This window comes from Cibotium barometz, chromosome 42 (genome assembly GCF_041138505.1).
Source record: "Cibotium barometz isolate CiBa-2024 chromosome 42, ASM4113850v1, whole genome shotgun sequence".
In the NCBI taxonomy this organism is placed as follows: domain Eukaryota; kingdom Viridiplantae; phylum Streptophyta; class Polypodiopsida; order Cyatheales; family Cibotiaceae; genus Cibotium; species Cibotium barometz.
This window is the reverse complement of record NC_141087.1, coordinates 33,029,528-33,041,876: the sequence shown is the minus strand read 5'-3', so window position 1 is coordinate 33,041,876 and position 12,349 is coordinate 33,029,528.

Genomic DNA, 12,349 nt, shown 5'->3' with positions numbered 1-12,349 from the left:
GGCGATTAACGCGCCGTAGCGCACATGGCATTTTTTTAATTTTTTTTTTTGATTTTTTTGGTCTTGAGGCTCATAAGGCCCTCAATAAGGGTCTCTAGGTGACTTTATAGACTCTACCTTTTTTGTATATATAAATATATATATATGTGTGTGTGTGTGTGTGTGTATATGTGTATATGTATATATATATATGTGTGTATATATATATATATGTGTGTGTGTATATATGTGTGTGTGTGTGTGTGTGTGTGTGTTTGTGTGTTTTTTTTCCTGTGTGTATAGTGCTTTTATATTTTTTTTAATGAAATGTTCATTGGCACTGAGCATACAAAAAAAATTGGACTCAACAAAGAATGTAACACAACTCAAAAAGCTTTCATTAATGTTTGAAAATGCTACAAAGGAATTTGGGAACATTACAAAAGTTTGTAGGGAGAATTACAAAGTGGGTTAGCCTATTGAGGTAGAAGGCTACGCTCTAAACGTAGGCGTAGGGCTAGGGACATATCTACAGGCTTCAAAGTGACTCTCTTGGCATGTACCATAGCCAGCACCGAGTCTTCAAAAACAGACACTACAATATCTTGAGCAGCTTCTTGAAGAGCTTCAAGAGCTGTGCTCTGTATGCGGTCAACCCTATCAGTAAATTTTTCCATTGTTTCTCTCACCAGTCGAGAGAATGGTGCCTTGGGGATGAGAAGATCTGTGCTTTTCTGATATTTCCTAATCTCTCATAGCGCTACTGTCCCTGGCCTCCATTTTCTCTTCTTTGTAACCGGTGGAGGCGGTGGTGGTCTTTGATTCTCCCACGGTGGTCGTTCAGACCTGAACTTCTTTTTCTTTTGTGCACGCTCTTCCTCTTCTTGTTGGTCTCGAAACTTGCCCTCCATTCTTTTGCCACACTTCTTGACTGGACGTCTGGATGTTGTGCTGCTTGTGGCTGTGCTTGGCTTGCCCTCCTTGCATCCTCTTTGGGCTGTTGTCTCTTTTGCCACACTTCTTGACTGGACGTCTGGATGTTGTGGCTGCTTGTGGCTGTGCTTGGCTTGCCCTCCTTGCATCCTCTTTGGGCTGCTGTCTCTTTTGCATTTCTGTCTCTCCCAAGCCGCCCTCACAAGAGCAAACTCTTTGTCAATGGTATCTTTCGTGATGCCATAGGACAAGAGCTCGACCTCCCTGTTCTGTAAGATAACCTCTAGCTGTTCTAGGGTGTCGGCCTCAATAACAATCTCCGGTGGTTGCCCTTGACCTACCTCGGCTTCTTTTCGACGCCGCTCTTCTTCCGCTTCTCTACTAGGCTCTGCTTCTTCAGCTTCCTTCCTGCGTTGCGCTTCTTCGGCCTCCTTCCTGCGCTCTTCTTCTCTCATCTCCTTTGCCTCTTGCTCTGTTACTATAGGTAGATTTGTCCTTTTTGCTGTAGCAGGTAGTGGGCCGAGTTGATCGAAAAACCGCAAGTCTTGCTCCTGTTCTTCTGGCATGGCCTAGGTATGTACGTGTGCGAGAGATAGTGGGAGGGCAAGAGAGAGTAGAGCACAAAGAAGAAATTGAAATGTGGTGGCTATAAATGAAAAATGACTTAAATATGTCTATAAATATAATTTTTTAAAACTTTTAGAAAATTTAAAAACACAAAAAGATTATAATCAGAGAGTTTAAGCCCATGAGGAACCACACCGACGCTTGCTTGCTACCCACTGCTGTAGTCTCTCCCTAGCATTTGATCTGTTGTATCCTTCAGTTCTTCTTGCATTAACAGTTTTCATTATTTGACGCCTAAGAGACAAATTACCGCGAGTTTTCTGCCTTTTTTTGCCAACCAGAACGCGATAGAACCAGTTGAACATTTCATGGAGCGCATTACTCTTGACTTTGCCACCACCATGGCGAGTGCCCTTAAAATACACGGCCTTTGCTTGGTAATGTGATTTCTCCATGCCTTGATTGCTCCAAAGTGCTAAAGAGCCATATCTATCGAGAAGGTATGGCCCATGTGCATACAATATATGCTGCATAGAAAATTACAAAAAGTCAACAAACAGTATGAAGAACATACTACAAGGACACAAGAAATATAACATTACCATGTAGTGAGTAATGTGTGTTTCTCCCCATGCCTCGACCATTTCTTTTGTAAATCTACAAGTGGCTTGTTTAAGTGCCTCAATACCATGGTCATCCAGGTGAGGTCGCTCTAGAAGATCGACCATTTTATTACACACCTCCCATACACGTGCACATTTTAGGCCAAGCCTGGCATCATTTCCTCGATATGTTGTAACATCACATATCTTCTTCCAAATTTCAAAGCTAGTGTGGCTATGAGAACCCAAGTGGTTTGATAGCAAGTGTCTTGCCTTTGATCCACCCATGCAAATTTTATTAGGGTTGTCTTGTGTAGGGTTTGATTTTCTGTCCTTTGTCAAGACCACTGCTCCAGCATGTAATCCAATAGAGGAAAGTACACCCTCTAGTGCACGTATTGACTCTTCCCATCGATCTTCGGGCTCCATGTTCTAGACATAGTTTATGTGGAGCATCAATAGCTTATCCAAAATCCTGAGTCTTGCATGTAATGTGCACACATACACTTGACATAGTGGAATGTCCAAGATTGGGTTCCAAGCATTGTCCTCCTGGTCACAACTAGGTGGCTTGCTCTGGTCACAACTTAATATGCCATTATGCCATACCTTTGATCCTTTCCTCTGTTCAGCATAAAAAACGATTGCTTTTTTTGCACCCACCTGTTTTTGACTTTTGCCTTTGCTAGGTTGTTTCCCTTTTACTCTTGAGTCTACTGCTGTCTTGGAATGACAACAGTAAACACATGAGAATAAAGTATTCGCACCTGTTTTACAACCCAACATACACTTTAAGGTTTTTAGATCGCCACCCAAGTGCCATTCAACGTTAAAGCAGCCTATTCCGGGAACATCAAGCTTTTGACCATTGACCTGACAAGAGACGACATGTTGAATGCCAGACCGTTCAAAATACCACCTCAAGGTATCATGGTTCTCTTTTGGGAGGACCCATGCTGCTTGCCACCATATGTTCTTCTCTGATTGAATGCCGTAGTAGTCTTACTTATGCCCTTGACCCCTATTGTTGCTGTCTTCAGTTGCATCCAACTCTTGGGTCTCTAAAGGCTTTCCTCTAAGTGCTCGGCTCATCAAGGTTAAACTAACACGCTCCAGTCTTTGACCTTTAACCACTTGACATTCATCCAGCTTCAAGACAAACACGGCATTTCCACCTGTCTCTTCAAGTGTGAGGCCATAGTACTGAATCATTGCTTTTTGTAGCACTTCCATGTCAATGTAGACATTGTTATATACATTGTATTCAAAGGGTTTGATTGTTGGCATTGGCATAATATCCTCCACCCACTTGTACCCACCATTAAACATGGATGCAATATCACCATTAGCACACTTCTTTGCCATCTGTAAGCTATAAAGTGTTGGAAGCAAGGATTGCATAACTCCCTTTGCTCGCAACCCTAAAGTGATTGACCTGTACATTGTTCTGTAACCTTTCTGGCTAATACCTGCTGAGTCACATATATCAAGCATCTCTTTGGGTGTGATAATTTCTTTGATTTCCTTCAAGAAATATTGACGAAGGGTCTCCCGCAGCTTATCATTACCAGAACCTGTTATCATTTCCATGATATCCTTCTCCGGAAGGACATGCTGAAGAAGGGAGACATTAACATTGTCCTCAGCGTTGTTACATCCTAGTATAGCTGTTGCACATGCCCTACAATCGCACGAGTCACCCATGAGAGATGCTTTATTCATTAATTGCTTCTCAAAGTTACTATAATTCCTACAAAAAAATTTACCTGGTTGTTTGTTTACGCCTCTTGCATGCACCTACTGTCTTAGAAAGTAACCCAACAGCTTTACGTTTTCTTTGCCTTGCGTGATACCCAATGGGAAGGTGAGTGAAATGGTGAACACGACGCCAAAGATTACGAGTGGAGTGTTGAAGACGAACATAATTATCGGTAAATTGATTTATTGTGCGCACACGATCCACTAAATTATTCTTCTGCACCTCAAGCTCCTCTGAGAGCTCTTTAATCCTCTGCATCAAACTATTGATCTGCTTAGTCGATGCCGCTTGAAGCTGGTCGAAGGCAAATTGTGTTTGCCTCTTTTCAGCTGCCTCATCTAGCCACAACATGTGTAATCTCCTACAATAGCCAAGAAGCCCATTGAAACCATCACCAACAAACTTAAAAAAACTTGTAATGCTTTTGAATGGTGGAGGGGCACCAGATATTGGATCTGGTGGATAAAGATTTCCATCAATCCAAAGATCAATGGCCTTTGCTCCTTGCATTCGAAGCTGATCGTATGAAATATTGGGTGCAACATGCCTACTGCGTAGGGTTGCGTATTCTGTCTCCAAATCAACCTGAAGGCGGATCTTAGAAGGCTTATTGGTGATGTCTTGTAGTGCCATCTACAAGAAAGTAGGCTTGTAAGCTTGGGTTGAATAGGAGTGGAAGGAGCAGGATATGGTATCAAAAAATAATGGAAAGAATGGAGATGAGGGTTGCTTCTCTAGAGCTGCATTGTGGATAGAGAAAGAAGCCAGAAAGGGAGCCAAAGAAACATAGAGAGGTTTGGGAATGGTGAGACGAAAATGCAAAGGAGACAATGCATCATGGGAAGCTTCTTTAGTGCAAGCTATGGCTGCTAAGCAATATAGAGAGAGAATACATCATGAAAAGGTTCTTCTGTTTGTGCAAGTCATGGCTACTACTGTGGGTTTGGAGAGAGAACCAAGTATTGTAGAGAGAATGCTCCTGGTAAGCTTCTTCCTTGCAAGACATGGCTACTACTGTGGGTTTGGAGAGAGAAGGCTCATTTAGGAGTACAGACCTGCTAGCTATGGAGAGAGGACCAAGTATTGTAGAGAGAATGCTCATGGTAAGCTTCTTCCTTGCAAGCCATGGCTACTAATGTGTGTTTGGAGAGAGAAGGCTCATCTCGGAGTACACATCTGCTAGCTATGGCTTTTGGAGTAGAGAAAGACGCTTTTTTCCATGGAGAAGGAGTGCAGGGCGTTTTAGAGAGAGGATTTAGAGAGAGAAAGAGATCTGGTGCACACACAAAAAAGGGAGGAAGAAAGTGACGAATTTTTGGAATGTTTGGAGTTCGAAAAGGTAGAGAAGGCTATGATAACTAACTGACAACCCATTACAAAGCTTTAAAGACACGACACCTAGGTGGCCAGATCTAAGAATATCTCCTTTTTTTATTTTTTTTTTGTTTTTGTGAAAAATCAAATATATGCTTTTAGGACTAGGCCTCTAGGCTTGGTCAAAGATGGATTAGCATTTTAAGCATTTCACTAAACGTCCAAATTAAAGGGCCCAAGAAGACTCCATTGAGTTCCTAATGTCATTATCTCCTTTAACATGTTGAGATATCAAGCTCAACATGAGATGACACTCATGAGGTGTCTACGTGACCGTTTGACATTTACATCATTAGTGGGTTTGGGAGCTAGCACCGACATACCTTCGCCAGAGATTCTACAACTAGACTACACCAACTAGTCCACACCTACCCACTCCACTTTAGTGTGTTCACATTATGGACCGCTTGTATATACTCTAGTATGTGTGTTAGTCACATTATCTCTTTTGTAGACCTCTTTTGTTGAAAAAGAAGAAGAATAATTTTCAGCCTCTTATCTTGTGTGTTCTCTTTTAGGATTTGTGTGAGTCTTTTTGTGCTTACAAGAGCTCAAGATCCCTTCTCCCCTACATCTTTTCATGGTTTCAGAGCCTGGTTCATGCTAAGAGCTGAGCCGCAAGCAAGAGAATCATAGGAAGAGGTATGAGGGTAAGATCTTCATCTACTCTTCACCCTTTGTGTTCGCTACTACACCCTTCTCAGGAGCTCTTCGGGAGGCACCAACAAATGAACTATGATTGAGAAGGTGTCTTCGTGGGAGTGGAGCTGCAGGGTAGCTATACTGTCCTTCGGGGACTGGAAACACACTTCAAGCACATCTTAATCTCCATTTTTTAGTTTGCGCCATGCACTGTGCGGGTAAGTTTTGATCCTCCTGCAGATTTCTGTTTTTGGAACTATAGGAAGGGAAATTGGTTGTGCTGACACTGTGTGTACTACAAAGAGGTCTTAAAGTTTCCATTTGTGTATGTATGCAAATTGAGGTCACTGGTTGTGACTGGTTGGGTGCAGTATAGTAGCGTTACAAAGAATACAACAGTTTGTGTAGGTCAAACAAGAGTGTTGTTTTTGGTGAGTTTGTGTTGCAGACAAGATGTCGAATGATGGAATTAACCAGATTTTTGTAAAAAATCTTGATAAAAATAACTTCCATGCTTAGAGGTTTAGATTAATAAATTTCCATTTGCGAAAAGGCTATTGAGGCTGTATTGAAGGTGAACATAAGGAGGCACGAGAGATACCGAAGATTAATCCAACTATTGCAGATGTAAAAGAATACAAGGAGCAAGAAAAGTCATGTATTGGCTTTCTATTAGCATATAAGACACTATGATTGGGCATATACAGGATGCTAAGTTACCCAAGGAGGCATGGGACACCTTGCTGAAGCTGTATGAAACTAACACCAAAGCACGAAAGATTCAGTTGAATAATGAGCTTCATACTATGGAGAAGAAAAATATTTATGTGAATGATTATGCCTTGAATATCAAGGGCATTATGGAATCCGTTGCATCTATTGGTGTTTCTATTGATGATGATGCAGCATTCAAGATGTCTATTCAAACTTTGGAGAACATTCCCAACTTTACAGATTTGGTGTCAATATTGATCATTGAAGAAAAGAGATTGGGTGAAGACCAGTCTTCACAAAACAAAGGTAGTTTGGAGAAAGAGGCCTTCTACAAAAGTGCAGGTAGAGGATGAGGTAGAGACCAAGGCCGTTGCCAAGGTGGTGGCCGAATAGGTAATCAAAATTATGGTCAGCATTGGCAACAATCCCAGGATTTACAACAATAACACAGAGGTGGAAGAGGCCAATTTAGAGGCAAGGGGAGTCAAAGAGGTCATGGTAATTGGAAAAGGCAACATAATGATACATGAGGTTGTTTTTACTATGGTAAGCTTGGACATGTGCAGGAAGATTGCTATAAAGAAGCATAATGACATGCGAAATGGAAAAGTGTAGCAAAATAACTATGCGTCCTCTAGTAGAAATAATGAGGATATTTAGAGGTTATTTGTTATGCGCCATAAGGATGTAGCAACATGTAAGGATGATGTATGGTATGTTGATTCAAGTGCTTCCAACCACATGACAAGTCATGGTGAGTGGTTCAAGGAAATGAACAGTTTTGAAAGACTAGGTTTTGTTCAAACAAGGGATGACACTACTCATCCGATTGCCCATGTTGGAGATGTGACATTGTCTATGAAAGATGGTAAGGTGAAGTACCTTGCATATGTACATGTTCCAAACATTATAAAGAATTCGGTTTCTGTTAGCCAGATGATTGAGCAGGGTTTTCAGGTGCAGTTTAACTCTGATGATTGTTATGTAGAAGACTTTAAAGATAAGTACATGTTGGTTGCAAAAGGCAACAGAGTGGGCAACATGTTTACACTGAATGTAAATATGCCTAAAGAGTGAGTGCTGCAATGTTTACAAATGGTTTAGGAGTTTTTGCAGATACATACATTTGGCATAAGAGAATTAGGCATGTAAATGTGCAAAGAATGAAGATTATGCAGATTAAAGAAATTGTGATAGGTCTATCTAAGTTTAAGATTGATGGTATGTAGAAATTATGTGAAGCATGTCAATTTGGAAAGTAAACAAAGCATGTATTTTCACATGATAGAAATGTGAGCAGGAATGTACTAGATGTTATGCATTCAGATGTATGGGGTCCTGCAAAAACTATGTCCTTGGGTGGCTGGTATTATGTAACATTCATTAATGACCACACGAGGAAAGTGTGGGTGTATTTCATGAAGGACAAGAGTGAATTTTTCACTCATTTTTAAAATTTCAGAGTGATGCTGAAAAGTAGATAGGGAAGCATGTGAAGTTTCTAAGGTCAAATGGAGAGGGAGAGTACTTCTCCAATGAGTTCTCTGATTTCTTACGGAAGAATGGCATTCAGAGACACTTTTGATGCAGATAGACTCGGCAGTAAAATGGACTTGCTGAGAAAACAAATAGGCACGTTGTAGAAATAGCACAAGAGTTGATGGACCAGAGAAGAATATGCTGCATAGATATTGGACTAAAGCTATTTCTATAGCAGTTTATGTCATGAAAAAGACTCCTAATAATGCAGCCATACATGATGTAATACCATAGGAGAAATTCAGTGGCAAGAAACCTCATTTGTCTCACTTGAGAGTTTTTGGATGTATTGCATATGTGTATGTGCAAGATGAGTTATGTACTAAAAGCTGAATCCAAAGGAAAACAAATGTGTGTTTATTGGGTATTCCCTTAAGCAAACAGGATATAGATGTTATAATCCTGCTACATGTGAATTGAGAGTAAGCAGGGATGTTGTATTTGATGAGATGAATAACTGGTATGATGCTGAAAAGATGTTGTTAGGGCTGATGTAAGTGGAAATGTACTTGCACAGAATGCAAGTTAGCAATCATAGTCATTGAGTGGACCAGGAGAGTCCTCATACAGTGGTTCTGTTGATATACCATGGAGTGGTAGGTTGCATCATAATACTAGTTCTGGAAATGTAGTTGGTACAACACATAAAGGAAAAGAGAAAGTGGTTGATCCCCTTGGTATGCCTGATATTTCTTGTAGTGGTAGGTTGCATCATAATACTAGTTCTGGAAATGTAGTTGGTACAACACATAAAGGAAAAGAGAAAGTGGTTGATCCCCTTGGTATGCCTGATATTTCCAAGGCATTCTTTTGTTGATGGAGAGTCTAGTGGCTCGAAGATGAGCCTTGATGAGGATCTTGGGATTTCAGCAGCAGCAGCAGTGACGACACTTGGTGTAAATAAGGCTTTGGAAGCCATGAAAACAAAGTTACAAAGATTTGGAAGAGTCAAAAACCCTCTATAGAGGTTGACTTAGGATAGTTATGTGGCACATCACTGTGCTTACATGGAAAACGTTGTGTAGGTTGTAGAGTCCACATGTTTTTATAAGGCTATTGGAAATGTGTATTGGGAGAAAGCTATGGATGAGGAGATGGATGCATTGTATGGAAATGTTTCTTGGGATTTGGTGCCATTGCTTGAAGGCAAGAAAGCTATTGGATGTAAGTGGGTGTATAAGGTGAAACATAATAGTGATGGTAGCATAGCAGGTACAAGGCTAGATTGGTAGCCAAAGGATATGCGCAGACACATGGGATTGATTATGAGAGGAGACATTTTTCCCGGTTGCAAAGATGGCAACTATGAGAGTTGTGATTATGGTGATTATAGATAAAGGCTGATTTTTACATCATATAGATGTAAAAAATGCATTCTTGCATGGTGACTTGCAAGAAGAAGTGTATATGGATCAACCACCTAGTTTTGAGGATACAAGTTACCCATAGTATGTATGTAAGCTTCGTAAGGCCTTGTGTGGGCTGAAGCAAGCTCCACTAGCATGGCATGACAAGATTGTTGAGTATCTTGTCACTATTGGTTTTCATATGGCATATGTAGATCACTCTTTGTCTGTGCACAAGAGTGATAAGGGTATTGTGATCATCACCATCTATGTAGATGATCTTATTGTGATAAGGGTATTGTGATCATCACCATCTATGTAGATGATCTTATTGTGATAAGGGTATTGTGATCATCACCATCTATGTAGATGATCTTATTATTGGGGGTGAAAACTTGGAAAAGATTATGTGAAAAGTCTTCTCAAAAGGAAGTTTGACATCATAAAGGATTTGGAAGATTTGTGCTACTTTTTGAGTATTGAGGTCATTCGCACACCTGATGGTATTTGGTTGTCACAGAGACAATATGTATTGGACATGTTGTCCAAGTATGGGATGGCTTGTTGTTGTAATCTAATCTCAGTGCCATTAGATCAAAATAGAAAGCTCAGTGCGGATGCAGGTTATGTGTTGGAGGGCCCCACTATGTACATGAAGAATGTGGGGAGTTTCATCTATGTCATGATCATGCCAAATTTGAGTTACATTGTTGGCTTAGAGAGCCAGTTTATGCAGGTTTCGTGCAAACCGCATCTTGACAGTGTGCAACACACACTTCGGTATTTGAGGGCCACTGTTGATTATGCATTGTTTTATGTAGCAAGTGTGCCATTTGAGCTATATGGGTACACAGATGCAGATTGGGCGAGTAGCATCTCTGAAAGATCCCTGTCCCCACCGCCCAACGAATTCATGAGTGCTAGTAGCGGAAGTAGTACTTCATGCGCGGGGCAGGGTTCATCACTCAGGGCCTCGCCCACGGATATCCGGACAAGAGACTAATCTCTCGGTTTGTCCAAAACCGAAGAACCCGCAAAAACTTCCCTCGCCCGGGAAGCACGGGCAATTCCTCCAAGATATTTTTACTCTAACGTAGACAAGAGCCTTATCTAGCTGTACTGATGTGACCGAGCTCGTAAGTCCCATAGTTAGATCAAAGAAAAGATTGCACTTAGATCATATTTTTACTCTAACGTAGACAAGAGCCTTATCTAACTGTACTGATGTGACCGAACCCGTAAGTCCCATAGTCAGATCAAAGAAAAGATTGCACTTGGATCATAGATACCAACGCTTTTTTCCTCATTGAAAGGCACAGCCATTGATTCTTTTCCATAGAACAATTTTTATCCGAGATTTACTTCATCTATCGTACCATAACAAAATTGAGTCTCATTTTAGGGATCCATCAGTCCAGCCTACCCCATCTAGTCTCGTGGGTTAGCCAACCGCCCAACCACTACAGTGATGGGATCCAATTAGGAATTGGGTTAGGTTTTGTCCCGGGTACCAGGGAAAAGAGTTCCCAGGTCCCCTAGCTAGATATTCATGCAAACTTAAAACTAGTTACACCACTTACACACCCAATATGAAATTGCCTTTTTCACAGATTCAGCTGTCTTTAAAACAATCATTTAGTGAAATTACCTTTTTCACAGATTCAGCTGTCTTTAAAACAATCATTTAGTGAAATCATAGTGTCACTGATCATAATACTCAAAATCTCCGGTTGAATCCTAATTTCAATCATTCCTTCATCGGTGTACCTATGGCATCATTGGCAACTAGAACACTCACCACCTATCCACTCAGGAGCCTTTTCGATGGTTCCTAGCTCATAGTACTCGGTAATATATTCACATATCAAAATGGAATCTCCGTTGAAGATCAGTAAGATCAACCAACGGATCCATATAAAAGAGCCATGGACTCATCCGTTGAGGAACCAGCAAGGTCAATCAACCACATCCATGCCCGAATTCAGAAAACAACTCATACTCATGGTTCCAATATCTTCCATGACGCACGTGTGGGTATCTTTGGTGACCCAGAGCCTGAGCATCGTATGGTCAGCCCCCTCTAGCGCTTCACTCATAGGCCGCCTCCTTGGTCCCTCATCCACTGTTGCGTGACGAGTGGTGATCAAGACAAGGATGCAACACAAAGATGGAAGCAGGAAAACAAGAGACTTGACATTCTTATTTAGGGCTCTTGTAGAGAGTTCCAAGTTGTAGGTGAGTGTGGCAGTGGGCTTGAGAATAATCCCACATGGGAAGTTTTGGGAGTTTTAGGAGTTTTAGTATAAATAGTGGCTCATTTGAGAGCTCACATACACATTGGGGTAAACTCATGCTTGAGCTCTCTTGAGACTAGCTCTCCCTCTTGTTCATAGAGGTGCAAGCTCTTCTCTCTCCCCATCTACACTATTGTATGAGCAATGCTCTTCTAATTCAATGCAATGAGATGATGTTTTTCTCTCTTCTCATCTCTATTCTCTAGTGTGCATGCTTCTTGTTTATGCTTGTGGGTTCTCTATTAGGCTTTGTGTGCTAGTGGATTCAAGCTTAAGCTTCTCCATAGCTTGTAGCTTATCCATGGGCAAGGCATTGCTTGAGTAGTGAATGAGAATGCATGTTTATTTCAAGTTCCATTAAGCTTCAAGGTTTGTGTGCATGCTAGGGAAGTAGGTGCTTGAGAATGAAGTGTGCTTTGAGCTTGTGTGCTTATGAGTGAGCTTGTGTGTGCATTAGCTTAGCTTTCTTCTTGTATTGGATGCATGAATGAGTGGGTTGATGAGTGAATGAGCTATGGCAAGATTGAGCTTGTGTGTGTAAAGTCTCTATCAAGGTAGTGGTGTTCATAGCATCCTCTCCCGAAAGGGATAAGCTTCCAT